Here is a 16,933-nt window from a genome sequence, read left to right as displayed (position 1 = left end):
TCACTGAAGGCAATGACTTCTTTTCATGAAGACTTCACCCCATTAATGTCCCTAGTTACTGATGGTCTTCTGAGCCCCTCCACGTCTGTAGTAAATGTTACTTGCTTGATTGTGTTCAAATTCTATGCAGGTAACTGCAGTTAATATATGTTAATGAATACCATTGCCGTGTCATGTCCACGGGACAGTATTTCAGTACTCTCCTCTCCATGTTTTGTTTTAGTTCTTACACCCTTTCCACTAGTTCTTTTATAAAGTCCTCAGCCATGGAGGGCATCATATGGAATAGACACCATTTTTACTAAATTATATGAATCTATACATATAACCTAGTTTTAACTTGACCACCATTGCAGAAATTATTTTAATACAGCCACATTGTGAGGTATTGAACATTAGACTTTAATAAGGGAACTGTATATATATATATAGCAAGAGAAAAACAGCCCATGACAGGAATAAAACAACAAAGCATAACATTTCTTCTTCAGACCTCTTTGGTTTCCTATTGGATATTTTTTTATTTATTTACATTTCAAACGTTATCCCCTTTCCTGGTTTCCCATCCATAACCCACCTTTCCCCTCCCCCCCGTTCTTTAATGATGGTGTTCCCCCAACCATCCACCCATCCCTTCCTGTCTCCCTGCCCTGATATTTCCCTACATTGAGGGATTGAGCCTTGGCAGGACCAATGGTTTCTCCTTCCATTAGGACACAACAAGGCCATCCTCTGCTACATATGGAGCTGGAACCATAGGTCTGTCCATGGATGGTTTAGTCCCTGGGAGCTCTGGTTCATTGTCATTGTTGTTCTTATGGGGTTGCAAGCTCCTTCAACTCCTTCAATCCTTTCTCTAACTCCCCCAGAGGAGACCCTGTTCTCAGTCCAATGGTTGGTTATGAGCATCAGCCTCTGTGTTTGTCAGGCTCTGGCAGAGCCTCTCAGGAGACAGCTATATCAGGCTTCTACCAACAAGCACTACTTGGCATCAGCAATATTGTCTGGCTATATATATAGGCTAAATTCTCAGATAGGGCAGTCTCTGGAGAGCCTTTCTTTCCACATGCTCCATTATGTTCATAGCAGCCTTATTTATAATAGCCAGAAGCTGGAAACAACCCAAATGACCCTCAACAGAGGAATGGATACAGAAAATGTGGTACATCTACACAGTGGAGTACTACTCAACTATCAAAAACAATGACTTCATGAAATTCATAAGCAAATGAATGGAACTAGAAAATATCATCCTGAGAGAGGTAACCCAATAACAAAAATCCATACATGGTATGCACTCACTGATAAGTAGACATTAGCCCAAAAGCTTGAATTACCCAAGATACAATCCACAGACCACATGAAGCCCAAGAAGAAGGATGACAAAAGTGCAGACGCCACAGTATTTCTTAGAAGGGGGAACAAAAATATTCATAGGAGAAAATACGAAGACAAACTTTGGAGCAGAGACTGAAGGAAAGGCTATTCAGTCCTCTTTATAATTTAGAGGATTTTTAACAAAATTTCTTATTTCTAGGTCACATGACTTGACCCAATTTCTTCACAAAGCATATCCTGTAGTTGGTTTATGGTTCTGATACACTCATAACATAGATTTCTTAAAATTATTTCTTGCTTTTTCATTTTAGATCATTAAGGTGTTGTGTTGAAATCTAGCCATGTACTTCCCTGGCATCCTGTCACCTGGCATATGTCATGGAGAAGTTGACACCTACACATTTTTTTCTTTCTTAAATTTCTTTATTTTATTTTATTTTATTTTTTTAAATTTATTTAATACTTAATAATAATTCTTTGGTTTCCAGGCAAACATCCCCCTCCCCCCTCCCCTTCCTTATGGGTGTTCCCCTCCCAACCCTCCCCCCATTGCCGCCCTCCTCCTAACAGTCTAGTTCACTGGGGGTTCAGTCTTAGCAGGACCCAGGGCTTCCCCTTCCACTGGTGCTCTTACTAGGATATTCATTGCTACCTATGAAGTCAGAGTCCAGGGTCAGTCCATGTATAGTCTTTAGGTAGTGGCTTGGTCCCTGGAAGCTCTGGTTGCTTGGCATTGTTGTACATATGGGGTCTCGAGCCCCTTCAAGCTCTTCCAGTTCTTTCTCTGATTCCTTCAACGGGGGTCCTATTCTCAGTTCAGTGGTTTGCTGCTGGCATTCGCCTCTGTATTTGCTGTATTCTGGCTGTGTCTTTCAGGAGCGATCTACATCCGGCTCCTGTAGGTCTGCACTTCTTTGCTTCATCCATCTTGTCTAATTGGGTGGCTGTATATGTATGGGCCACATGTGGGGCAGGCTCTGAATGGTTGTTCCTTCAGTCTCTGTTTTAATCTTTGCCTCTCTCTTCCCTGCCAAGGGTATTCTTGTTCCCCTTTTAGAGAAGGAGTGAAGCATTCACATTTTGATCATCTGTCTTGAGTTTCATTTGTTCTAGGCATCTAGGGTAATTCAAGCATTTGGGCTAATAGCCACTTATCAGTGAGTGCATACCATGTATGTCTTTCTGTGATTGGGTTAGCTCACTCAGGATGATATTTTCCAGTTCCAACCATTTGCCTACGAATTTCATAAAGCCATTGTTTTTGATAGCTGAGTAATATTCCATTGTGTAGATGTACCACATTTTCTGTATCCATTCCTCTGTTGAAGGGCATCTGGGTTCTTTCCAGCTTCTGGCTATTATAAATAAGGCTGCGATGAACATAGTGGAGCACGTGTCTTTTTTATATGTTGGGGCATCTTTTGGGTATATGCCCAAGAGAGGTATAGCTGGATCCTCAGGCAGTTCAATGTCCAATTTTCTGAGGAACCTCCAGACTGATTTCCAGAACACATTTTAAGGTAAGGCTTCTCCAAGATGCCTATAATGCTGGAGAAAAGCAAAATGTCAGAAGAAAGATTATGGGAGATCATCACCCATAAAAGGAGGGATGGTTTCAAAGGTTGATCTCTTAGCTGGTTTTTGCATTTTGTGCCTCAGTGCTAGTTACTGAATCTATAGCATCTGATTAGAGCAAAGGTGGCAGCTGGCCTGATGACCAGGTGCAATAGAAGGAATCATATGGTTAGCAGTTCAGCTTCTTATAAATTGTAGTCCTGTGGATTTTATTGTCAGGTGCACATTATAGCATTTACATATTAAAAATTTGAACTATTTTACTCTTAAAGGGCAACAAATTCCCCAGTTTATATGGACTGGTTTTGTAATCTAATAGAATTCCTTTATTTTCAATATCTGGGTAAAGATGTAATTTAAGGCATCTCTGTATGAATGTGAATTCCATTTCAAGTTATGCATTTCTACAGCTATAAATGATAGATAGGCCTATGTCATAGTATGATTTATCTGTCTTATTTTGCCAAAGGAGTAAATAAGAGAGTGCAGTAATTTACTGGGAAGACTCTTATAATTTGATGTCATAATTCTCTCTGCATAGATAAAACCCCAGAAGACTTCTTTCATATGTGCTCCGAGGTTACAGCTTAACTTTCAGTACTCTTTCTTTTCAGTGAGCAGGATCATGTCCAGATCTAATTCAGTCGCTTTTTGGTAGATTGGATCCTGGCTTTGAATGCTATATACACTGTATCACTTATTTTCTATATTTAAGATTATTTGAGTTTATGTTATTTGTATAAGTGCTTGCCAACCTGAATGTTTGTGGACCGCATGCGTGCCTTTTGCCTCAGAGATCCAAATAAGGGATCAGCTCTTCTGGTAAGAGGATAACAGGCAGTTTGTGCTGACAAGTAGATAATGGAAGCTGAACCTGGGTCTTCTGCATTTGATTTGTACTGCATTCACTGAAAAGACGTTTCATTGTGATTATCTTTATTATAATTTATTGGTATTACAATATTTTTTCATAAGAAGAACAGGTACATTGTCCCTGTATGGAGATCAAAGTTCACTCAATCCATAAAAGTTATCTCATAAGTATCTATTTAGCATCTGATTAACACATGGAACTTCCCAAGGGAACTGTAGTTAGTCTTTATTAATTCCATTGTGAAAACGGTTAATGGAGAAGTATATATATTTTTAAAGAGCCTCTGAGAAGTGCTCGGTTACAAAATCTTCCCAGAATTGACCAGAATGTGATGACGTGATTGTAGCTGTTACCTATAGAAAAGTAAATTTCATGTTTTAAAGATATAGTGTTTCAGGGGATTTAGCTCAGTGGTAGACCACTTGCCTAGCAAGCGCAAGGCCCTGGGTTCAGTCCCCAGCCCCGAAAAAAAAAAGAAAAGAAAAAAAAGAAAGATATAGTGTTTCAGTTCGCATGAAGTATCATAGGTATATAGCACAGTACAAAACACCTGGACAATTTTAATCTGTAACAGTCACTTAACCATGTACTTAAACATCCTTATTTAGGATTTAAAAAGATATACAATATTCAAATTTCAGATGGTAACCCCAAAGCCTTTAAGTAAGAAGCAATGAATTAACCTGAAAATTTGGTATCCTTCTTTCTTTGTAAACATGATCCCTGATTTAATATCTATGAGATTCTAACAACTCTACTGGAAGGAGCAGGAAAATATTAATATATTGTAAAGTAAGAATTTCCACATACCAAAAGGATATCATGATTTTTTTCTATGCAAATTTTAACTAACAAATGAACAAACAACAAACTCATCAAAATAGTGTGTGTGTGTGTGTGTGTGTGTGTGTGTGTGTGTGTGTGTGTGTGCAGGTCCTTATGCACATATGTGACTGTGCATATGTGGTGGCCAGAGGACACTCTGAAGTGAAATTTCTGAGTGTTGTCTATTTTTCCCTTTTCTTTCAGAAGATGTCTCTCATTGGCCTGCATCCCACTTTATAACTAGGTTGGCAGCCCAATGATCCCTTAAGATCTTTGTTTTTCTCTCTCCCCAGCAATGTGGTTACCAATGTGTGTCTTCATACCTGGCTGTATCTATGTATGTTTGGGTAAGAAACTCATTTCTTGTGCTTGTAAGGCAAGCACTGTACTGACTGAACCGGTTTTCTAGATTTAGTAAACCATATTTTTGATCTGTGATTCCACTTGAAGTTTTGAAAATATATAAAAATAGGTTTCATTCAAAAAGGTTTGAGTGGTTTATAAATTATTTCATTAATATTATTAAAGACAGAGGTGTAAATAATGTTTATCTTTAATGAAGTATTATTGATTGGTTCAAATCAGAATATGAGCTAAAGCTGCAATAGGTAAAGAATGACAAGAATGAGATTGTCGCCAAAATGCAGTGCACATTTCAAATTTCTTATGTTCTCTTTTTTCTAACTAGTCAAGAGATAACAAATACCATAAAGGAAGACCAAAATATTTTTGTCCAGCCCAGGGAGGTATAATAAGCATGTAACATGACTCACTGGGGGGACTAGGAGTTAAATAGTTCTTTGACAGACAGGGGCTAGTAATCCTAGGTAGATCACTGTATTTTTACTTAAATATTTAAGATTATTGAATTCCTGATTTTTTTCCCTCTCCAAGAATTCCTTGGCTTTTTCTCACCAGAGGTTACCACTCAGTAAGATTTTCAAAGTTCCTGGGGGCCCGAGTTTCTGTTGCTCTGCAATAGCCTAAACCAGCCAATTCTGAAAAAAAGAAAAACAAAGAAACAAACAAACAAAGGGGATACATTTCATCCCCAAATATAAAACTGAGTTTCTGCTTGATCAAAAAATTTTCCATTCACATCTTTGGGCTGCTGCATTAGTTTGGAGAATCTCTCTTTGCTGTGTGTTTCTGCTTCATCAAGTCTAAATATAACTTAAAAAGACCACAGCAAACACAAAAGAGGGAAATATCATGAAGCCTGAACTCTAGAGAAGGAACTAATGAAAAAGAGGTCATGAATTTGAAAGAGATCAAGTTGGATATATGTGAGAGGGCATGGAGGCAGGAGAAGAAAGGAAAGAGATTATATAATTACAGTATAATTTCAAAAATATTTACTAAATAAACAGTGGAAATTTTTAGCTGAGTGTTGAGGCATTTATTTATTTATTTATTTATTTATTTATTTATTTATTTATTTATTGCATTGTTGTCCTTTAAATCATCAAAGAAAAAAGATTTGTTCCATGTAATCAAAATCAAATCCAAAAGATTTGACCTTACCATGTCAGTGCCACGCAGAGCTCTTGAAAGGGACAGGCCTTCTTATGAACTAAAAGAAGGAAATTTTTCAGCTAAAATGATAAACTGAGTGTATAAAATTCATAAATGCCTACAGTGTGGACAACATTAACATTTAAAGCTTACATTTAAGATATCTATGTTAGATTTTGTCCATTTGATAAACAAAGATATCTAAGAAGCTGAAACAAAACAAAACCTCTTTTGAGAAAATGCCCACATCATATTAGCATGATGTGGCCTGTGAGATATTTTCTTGATTAATTGATGCTATGGAAAGGACTAGTGTTGCTGTAAATTTAAAAAAATTTTCCTGGGGAGAATCAAGATGGAGACAGAGAAGGAAGACCCAGATTTGGATGATCTTAATTGGCCCTAGATACTTATATATATTTCTTAAGGGATGGATTTCTATAGGTCAATTTATCTTATGTAGGTGGTCAGTTTATGCCTTTATTAATTGGTTATGAGTTTACTGTGTGGATGAATTGTGGATTGAGAATTTAACATATAAATCTGATTGTTGGGTTGCAGTTTGTTGAGTCTTGATTTTTATCAGGTTGTTAGAACCAGAGAGTTTTCGGCTAGTAGAAAGCTGCTGGGAAAGAAACTAAACAGAGTTAAGTTATGATTAGTTGCATAGGTGCCATGGGTGCCAGAACTAACTCTAGGGACCACTGTGACAAGGTGCCGTTCTGGAATGGCTCACAGATCGCCTTGCTCTGACAGTACTTGGGAGAACCATGGAGCCACTAAGATAAAAGTATTCCACCATGGTAATGTGGCCCCTTGGTTACCAACACTAGCAGGGGATGGGGAGGAAGGTTACCAGTTTTTAAATAACAGACTAGTCCATTATAAGCCAGCCAATCCAGACACAGGTGTTTCAGTGCTGTATGAGAAAGTACACTGAAAAAGGGGCAATGCAGTAAGAGGTGATCTTTCAAGGCTGCTATGGACATAATGGAGCATGTGTCTTTGTTGTATGTTGGAGCATCCTTGGGGTATATGCCCAAGAGAGGTATAGCTAGGTCCTCAGGTAGTGGAGTGTCCAATTTTCTGAGGAACGTTCAGACTGATTTCCAGAGATGCCCTTCAACAGAGGAATGGATTCATTCTTTCATTGTGGTACATCTACACAATGGAGTACTACTCAGCTATCAAAAACAATGACTTCATGAAATTCATAGGCAAATGGAAGGAACTAGAAAATATCATCCTGAGTGAGGTTACTCAATCACAGAAAAGCACACTTGGTATGAACTCACTGATAAGTGGATATTAGCCAAAAAGTTCAAATTAACCAAGACACAATCCACAGACCACAGGAAGCTCAAGAAGAAGGATGACCAAAATGTGGATGCTCCCACCCCTTCTTAAAAGGAGAAAAAATATCCATAGGAGGGGATATGAAAACAAAGGTCAGGGCAGTGAATCAAGGAATCAGAGCCTGCCCCACATGTGACCCATATATATACATCCACCAAAACTAGATAAGATTGATGAAGCTAAAAAATGCATGCTGAAAGGGAATGGATATGGATCTCTCCTGAGACCACAACCAGAGCATGTCCAATACAAAGGTCAATACTAGCAGCCTGAGAACTGAGAACAGGGCCTCCTTGGGGGGAACTAGAAGAAATATTGAAAGAGGTCAAGGAGCTTGTAACCTCATTAAAACAACAATGCCTACCAATCAGAGCTTCCAGGGACTAAACCACTACCAAAAGACTATATACAAGGACTGACCCAGGGCTCCAACTGCATATGTAGCAGAGAATAGCCTTGTTGGGGCACCAGTGGAAGGGGATGCCCTTGATCCTGCCAAGGTTGGACCTCAAGTGCAGGGGAATTGGGGGGGGTGCAGTAAGGGGGCTGTATAAGGGGAATACCTGCATGGTGGAGGGGTGAGGAGAGGGGAGGGAATGAGGGCTTATGGACAGGAAACAGGGAAGGGGAATAACATTTGAAATGTAAGTAAAGAAATATATCTAATAAAAAATTAAGAAATAAAAAGAGGCGATCTTTCGTAGCCTCAGTTTCAATTCCTGTCTGTGGGTTCCTGCCTTGACTTTATTTCTTGAAGAGCAATGACCTGAAAAAGTGAAATAAACCCATTTTACCCAAGTTTGCTTTTGGTTCTTGTGTTTATCACAGGAATTGAAAAGGATACTAATGTAATAAACAAACTTAGACTAGTGAACTATTCAGAGAAATATGAATATGAGAGGAATATGGAGATAAATCCTGAATGATTTTTAAAAATGAATACAATTAAAAGACTTGAAGACACATGTTCAATATTTCAAACTCAGACATCAGAGCACTCTTCAATCACACGTGAAACCAATACTCAGGAATTCATGATTGGCTGGATGAACTAATCATTTTTGTGGCATTTGATTATGATTTGAAAGTTCACAAGAATACCCAGCTCTATTTTGATGGTAGAAATTAACAAAATAGCTTGCAAATTATGTCTTTCTGACAGTCGTGGTGGAGATGCATTCAGTTATAACATTTCAAGGTCTGAAGAAGAGCAATGAAAGTTCAAGTCTGTCTTGTGCCACATCATGAGGTCCTTCCAATCATTCTATAAATTTGGAAATATTTATCTATATTTTGTGATTTAACACATTAGTATTTTAAACATACTAAATCTAGTAGTCAAGGAGTCATTTACTTAATCCTTATATCTTTCAACTCAATGGAGTGGCAACTCAAGTCATTCCTTCACCAAGTTTCAAAGTCTTCTAGGAACTCCAACCAACAAAGGAATCTATGGCCATATGTTAAGTGCTCAAAACTAAGTTCTTTATAAAATATACGTATTACTGCATGAATATTTGATACAGAAGAATTTAGATTACCATGTGTCTTATTTTGAATTATTTTTTCATAGCTGAATGTTCAGAAATTTTTATAGTATTATTTTTTCATTGTGTTACAGCATAGACAAAGACTTAGATATGTGATTTTGGTGCTTTCTTTGTCAAAGAAAAGCAAGTAAAAATTTTGTACTTTACTAATTAGTTATGTATTTTCATTTTATGTGTGTCATTAAACTAATATTTAGGGCGTGAGTTCTTTTTCTCCTATAGAGAAGGTTTTTATCACTATAACATATGATTCTTTTTATATTGTATAATTCATTCTTTTTTATTGCATTTTTAATTTTCATTTTAAATGTTATCCCATTTCCAGGTTTTCCCTGCATAAACCTGCGATGCAATCCCCCTCCATTCTATGAGGGTGTTCCCTAACCCAACCACCTACTCCCTCCCACCTCCCCGCCCCGACATTCCCTTACACTAGGGCATCAAGTCTTGACAGGGCCAAGGGCCTCTTCTCCCATGGATGCCCACAAGGCCATCCTCTGCTATATATGTGGATGGAGACATAGGTCCTTCCCTGTATTCTCTTTTAATGGTAGTTTAGTCCCTGGGAGCTCGGGGGGCGGGGGAAGGAGAATTAGGTTGATTGATACTGTGTTCTTCTTATGGGGTTGAAACTCCTTCAGACACTTCAGTTTTTTAACTCCTCCATTGGGGATTATGTTCTCAGTTCAATGATTGGCTGATAGCATCCACCTCTGTATTTGTAAGACTCTGGCAGAGCCTTTCAGCAGACAGCTATATCAGACTCCTGTCAGCATGCACTTTTTGGCATCTATAATATTGTTTGGGATTAGTGGCTGTGCATGGCATACATGAAGCAATCTCTGGATAGCCTTTGTCTCTACCTCACACTTTGTCTCCATGTTTCCTCCTGTATTTTTATTCCCCCTTCTAAGAAGGTCTGAAGCATCAACACTTTTGTGTTGCTTCTTCTTGAGCTTCATGTGATTTGTGAATGTGGATCTTGGACCTCCACATAAAACCAGACACACTGAAACAAATAAAAGAGAAAGTGGGCAAGAGCCTTGAACCCATGTGCACAGAGGAAAATTTTCTAGACAAAACAACAATGACTTATGCTTAAGATCAATAATTGATAAATGAGACCCAATAAAACTGCAAAGCTTCTGTAAGACAAAGAACACTATCAATTGGACAAAACTGCAGCCCACAGATTGGAAAAAGATCTTTACCAATCATATATCCAATGGAAGGCTAATACCCAATATATACAAAGAACTCAAGAAGTTAAGCTGCAGAGAATCAAATAACCCTTTTAAAAATGGGCTACAGAGCTAAACAAAGAATTCTCAGTTGAGAAATATTGAATGGCAAAGAAGCACCTAAAGAAATGGTCAACATCTTTAGTCATCAGGAAAATGTAAATCCAAACAACCCTGAGATTCTACCTTACACCAGTCAGAATGGCTAAGATAAAAAACTCAGTTGACAACAGATGCTGGGGAGGACAGGAGGAACACTCCTCTATTGTTGGTGTGATTGCAAGCTGGTACAGCCACTCTGGAAATCAGTCTGGTGGTTCTTCAGAAAATTGAATATGTATAGTGCTGACAACCTAGCTATACCTTTCCTGGGCATATATCTAAATGATACTCCAACATGTGATAAGGACACATGCTCCACTGTGTTCATAACAGCCTTATTCATAATAGCCAGGAGCTGGAAAGAACCCAGATGTCCTTCAACTGTGGAACGGATAAAGAAAATGTGGTACATTTATACAATGGAGTACTAGTCAGCTATTAAAAACAATGACTTCATGCAATTCTTAGGCAAATGTATTAAACTTGAAACCTGAGTGAGGTAACTGAGTCACACACACACACACACACACACACACACACACACACACACACACACAAAACAAAAACAAAAACAAAAACAAAACAACACATGGTATGCACTCACTGAGAAACGGATATTAGCCCAAAAGCTTGGAAAACCAGAAATGTTTATTTGTATAAATTCTTTCAAGCCAATGCTCAATTGTAAGGATTTATATGGATTTTAACATATACTCTAAGACTTCCCAGTGTAAATGCTTTTCTCCTTTTTCTACAATTCAAAAACAATTGTGTGTGGAAAAAATTTTATTAGAAGTCTGCTTCATATTGAAAACATTTGTGTTTTCTGTATTTTAGTAATAGAAATAGATGAGTACAAGTCCCCCATAGGGTAAGGGTCATGTCTCATTAATGGTAAATATGAAATATATTTTTGGGCAAAACAGTAGCTGTTGTATTATAATAAGAGAGATATGTATATCCACTCTATTTAGATAAATAAATATTCAGTGTTTCACATGTCATTTACCACAGAAGATCACAAAGTAGATTATTATACTTTTCATTAAGACAATAACTTTTAGTTCTCCTTTTTTACTTTATGTCGGTTAATTCTTAACTTTGGTTTTACATTTGTGAGTTCAGAATTGCACACAAACACATTATAAATAATTTTGTACTAAATTACTTTCTTAAAAAATTACAAGTGTCTGGGAATATGTACTTGGAAACTTCCACTGAACAGAATTTAACAAGTGGATTTTATGGATCACTTTCTGGACAACTTGGGGACATTCAAGATTTTATATGTATCCTATTTTTAAACCAAAATACTGGTTTATTACCGATCTGCCGGTCCTATTAAAATGTATGAATCTATGAATTGTAATACAGGTAGACTGAAGAAGATAAGAGAAATCTCAAATAATTTTTTTTAAGTTCCTAAGCTATCTATCTTGTATTTTTGAGGTCTGTAAATTGAAAGAAAACATTTCTGTATCTTGAGCTAAAAGTAAACAAAAGTGACAAATACTTTATTTCATTACATGTGTAAAGGAGTTCAGTTTAATGTTACGGTTCTAAAATTGTGTTTGTAGAATATTTAGTGTTCTGGAGGAAGTGAAAATATTTTGTTTATTAAGTTACCCTATTTATTCTTCTGAATTGCTGCACCACAAAAGCTGCTTTGAACTCTCTGGGCTCCCTCACTGGGCTGCTTGTGCTGTTCTTACTCCTTTTTTTCCTTTTATTGCATTTTTTAAAAATTTACACTTCAAGTGTTATCTTCTTTCTCGTTTCCTCTCCAGAAACAAGTTATTCCATATGCCCTCTCCTTGCTTCTATAAGGTTTCTCCATACTCATGCACTTTCTTACAACTTCTGGAACTAACAATCCCTTGCACTGGGACATCAAGTCTTGACAGGACCAAGGGCCTCCCCTCCCATTCCGGCAAGGCCTTATCTCAAAACAATAAACAAAGTACATTCTTTTCCCTCATTTAAGCCTTGTACTCTTTTTCTTGCATATTTATTGGATATTTTATGTATATACATTTCAAAAGTTATCCCCCTTGCCAGTTTCTACCTCTCCCATACCCCCTCTTCCTGCCTCTTAAGAGGATGCCGCCCCTCCCAACCACCCACTATGACCTGAACACTGTGGCATTCCCCTACACTGGGGAAAAGAGTCTTCACAGGACCAAGGGTTTCTCCTCCTACTGATGCCAGACAATACCATATTCTGCTACATAAGCATCTGGAGCTATGGGTCCCCTGATGTTTATACTTTGATTGTTGGTTTCGTCCCTGAGAGTTCTGGGGAGTCTGTGTTTTTGGTTGGTATTGTGGTTCTTCCTATGAGGATGCAAACCCCTTCAGCTCTTTCAGACCTTTCTCTGACTCTTCCATTGGGATCCCCATGCTCAGTCTGATAGTTATCTGCAAGCATCTTAATCAGTATAAGGCTCTGGCAAAGCCTTTCAGGAGACATCCATATCAGACTCCTGTGAGCATGTACTTTTTGGCATCAACAATAATGACTGGGTTTTGTGGTTGCATATGGGATGGAACCCAAGGTGGGGCAGTCTCTGACAGTCTCTGAAAGGCCTTTCCTTCAGTCTCTGCACCACTGAACCAGTAATTCCTCCTTGTGTGTGGTACAATGTGTGCTTTGAGATTTAGTAAGTTTCTTTTTTGTATGTTGGTGCCCTTGCATTTGGAGCATAGTTATTCAGAATTGTGAGTTCATCTTGGTAGATTCTTTTCATTGATGAATTTCCTTATCTTTTTGGAAAACTTTTGTTTGAAATTCAATTTTATTTGATATTAGAATTGGCTACTGCAGCTTGTTTCTCAGGACCATTTTCTTGGAAAATTGTTTTGCAGCCTTTTACTCTGAGGTAGTAGCTGTCTTTGTCACTCTGAGGTAGTGGCTGTCTTTGTCACTGAGGTGTGTTTCCTGAGTACAGAAAAATGCTGGGTCCTGTTTACATATCCAGTTCACTAGTTTGCAACTTTGTATTGGAAAGTTGAGTCCATTGATGTTAAGAGATATTAAGGAATAGTGATTGTTGTTTCCTGTTATTTTTGTGGTTAGATATGGAGTTATGTTTATTTGGCTATCTTCTTTAAGCTTCATTGAAAGAAGTTTAATACCTTGCTTTTTCTAGGATGTAGTTTCCCTATTTGTATTATAGTATTTCATGTATTATCCTTTGTATAGATGGATTTGTGGAAAGATATTGTTTAAATTTGTTTTTTTTCTTGGAATATCTTGGTTTCTCTCTTTGTGTTGAGAGTTTTGATGGATATAGTAGCCTGGGCTAGAATTTATGTTCTTTTATAGTCTGTATGAAATCTTCAATGATCTTCAAGCTTTCACAGTTTCTGCTGATGAATCTGATTTAATTGCATTAATATTTTGCTTGACCTTTCCCCTTATTTTGCTCCCAATGGCAAGTAAAGTAAAATTCTGTCTCGTCCTCTCAGAAAGCTTCTTAAGTTTGCTTCTATATTTTTTTCTGTACCATTGTGTATATTACCAGGGAATTTAAAAAGCATAAAGTAGGAAAATGTGTAACAAAATAAAATTAAGAACAAAACCAGGACAGTGGTAGGTAGAAATTGGGATATGTGTATCATCAAAGACAGGTGGTAATGGGAGGGAAGTTCTAGACCCTCTGTGTGGTTTTATAAACATAAAGTGATTAATTTGTAAATCTTAATAAAAACTGTATGCCTACAGTATGGGTAATTATTTATTTCCGCATGTGACTTAGTATAATTTTTTTTGTTAAATATTCACAAATGATTATAACATAAAGAAACAACCAGAGAAGTGATATCAAAACATGTACTAAATTCTAATATGATGCTTATTCTTAGTGGTAACTTAGCTACATCTGGAATTAACTAAACTCAAAGTGGTATTTCAGGGTGTTTTTTTTTTTAATTAAATAAATTAATGTGTAAAGACTTACTTTTAATTCAGATATGTTCAAGGTAGAAGGAGCAATCATTGTTAGTTGGAAGATTCATTTTTAGTATTAGCCACACCTTCTGTAGCAGCCTATATAAAGTACATGGAGGACAGAAGCTTTTGTTCCTTTCCTGTTTGTGCTCACTTTGCTAACGTCTTTCTACCTTCATTGGTACTGGAGGTTATTTCTTCAGAGTTCTTGTATGCCCTGAAGACCAGCTGAGACATCCAGCCTTATGGGCTAAACGATTATGAATTCTTAGACTTTCTGTTGTTAGACAGACATAGTTGGGTTAGCAGGAACACATAATAGGAGAATAACTTTGAGCTGTGTGAAAGGCACATTTCACAGATCCAGAATCTTCGTTCACAGACTAAAATTGTAGGATAAAAGTCAAAGTCAAAGTGTATCCCTTTATCATGAAAACTTTTCAATGTTTTTCATGCCATACTTATAATTTATGTAATAATCAAACCAAGCCTCTCGGCATGCATATATGTCAAGCGTATCTAATACGTGATTATGATGCATGAAAATGTCTCATAAATCGCAATGAGTCCTGAAAATGAAAATAAAACTTAAAGTGTTCAGTGGTAACAGTCCCCTCTGTGTCTAACACAATCATTGTACTTTAGACTGAGCTGAGTCTTAAGGAAGGGGATCTTATGCCTGTGAATTCACCCAAAAGTTGTATGGTTACTTATTATTTCCTATGTGACAGACATCTTAGGAATGGTGGAAAAAATGTATGCTAACATTTACCAGTCAGTGGAAACAGAGTATAGGCTACACACCTGGCAGGCCTGGAAACATTCTAAAGAGACACTTGTACTCTGTATTTAGACATCAAACAATTGAAATTTTCCAATGAATGTCTTTCTGGGAGAAGAATTGGTTAAAAGCCTAGAGGCTTCCAAAGAGAAATTTATCATCCAGAGGAAGAATTTGTTCCTGGGAGAAAAACTCCAACTTGTCAGATAACCTAGGAGGAGTCAGAACTGAGACGAGGGTCATTCTATGCTGGGATATTTTATCCTGCACATTTTCTGATGACTGTTTAAACAAAAACTTAATGTCAGGTTAGCATAGCCAGACATGGAGAAGGGCATCAACAGATCCTTGTCTCTCTTTTCAATATGGCCACATTGAGTAAATCTCCTTTTTCTACTTTTCACTCTTATGGTGATTGTTTTACTCAGCTTATTAAGGATGAGTGAACATGGGTTGTTGGGGCACAGGCTCTGACTCATAACTCTGTAGTAACAACAGTCTTCTAAGGATTCTTTCCAGGTCTACTAGCTCCGAACATACTCAAAAGAAGGCTGGAAAGTAAATAGCAGGGTTTTAAAACAATAAATAAGCTTCTATGTCTCATGTTATGCATTTAAATTGAAGCAAAGCCCAGCTTTGCCCAGAAAATAATTTTAGATATGCTGATGTGAGATCTGTGAAGAATCATGCCTATTATAATGAATTTAGAATATGCAGAAAAAGTAATCTTAAATATTCTTAATTCTTTGAATGTAGAGATAATTTTCCCAATATTTCTATATTTTAGCTAAGTAACACTTTGAAACATGGCATTAGCATTAAAAATCTATTTCTTTTGAATGCATGAATTTTTATGAAATGCACTTCTAGTCAGGTCACATATGATAAAGTTTAAAATCTCTTACACTGTTATTACTTTTTACTGGTCTTAAATATTGACAGAATTATTAGTCTCCCTGTACTTTCTTTTTCATACCAGTAAAGTAAGTCTAGGTATCATTAAACCCACAATTGATCTTAGAAGGATAAATCTTGAATCCCTAGAAAAACAATGTTTCTGCTTCATATATACAGGTATACATTATTTAAAAGTGGATAAAAATCAGTTAACATCTTTGGGACATAGCAAATACTTGCCTCTTTTTTTTTATTTATTAACTTGAGTATTTCTTATTTACATTTCGAGTGTTATTCCCTTTCCTGGTTTCAGGGCAATCATCCCCCTAATCCCCCCCTCCCCTTCTTTATGAGTGTTCCCCTCCCCATCCTCCCCCCATTGCCGCCCTCCCCCCAACAATCTAGTTCACTGGGGGTTCAGTATTAGCAGGACCAAGGGCTTCCCCTTCCACTGGTGATCTTACTAGAATATTCATTGCTACCTATGAGGTCAGAGTCCAGAGTCCAGGGTCGGTCCATGTATAGTCTTTAGGTAGTGCCTTAGTCCCTGGAAGCTCTGGTTGCTTGGCATTGTTGTTCATAAGGGGTCTCAAGCTCCTTCAAGTTCTTTTAATTATGTGCTATAGGTACAACCTTAAAATTATAATAAATATTTTGAACTAAGCATCAGCATTCTATTTCCTATCTTCCCTGTTTGCAGTGTTTTGTCTGGCAGAAACTATCTCATAAGTTGTCAAGGTATGTACTAGAAACATGAATTTATCAAATGACTTTATTTGATTACAGTGCCTAGATAGTTGGCCAAACATTATTGTATATCTTTGTGTGAAGATAGTTTCTAGATGCGGTTGAAAATTAATATTGTTTTGAACTGAAGCATATTAATCCATATGGTGTGTGTGGCCCATCTAATCATTTGGAGGCCTAATT

Source organism: Rattus norvegicus, chromosome 14, assembly GCF_036323735.1.
Source record: "Rattus norvegicus strain BN/NHsdMcwi chromosome 14, GRCr8, whole genome shotgun sequence".
Lineage (NCBI taxonomy): Eukaryota > Metazoa > Chordata > Mammalia > Rodentia > Muridae > Rattus > Rattus norvegicus.
This window is presented reverse-complemented; position numbering follows the sequence as displayed.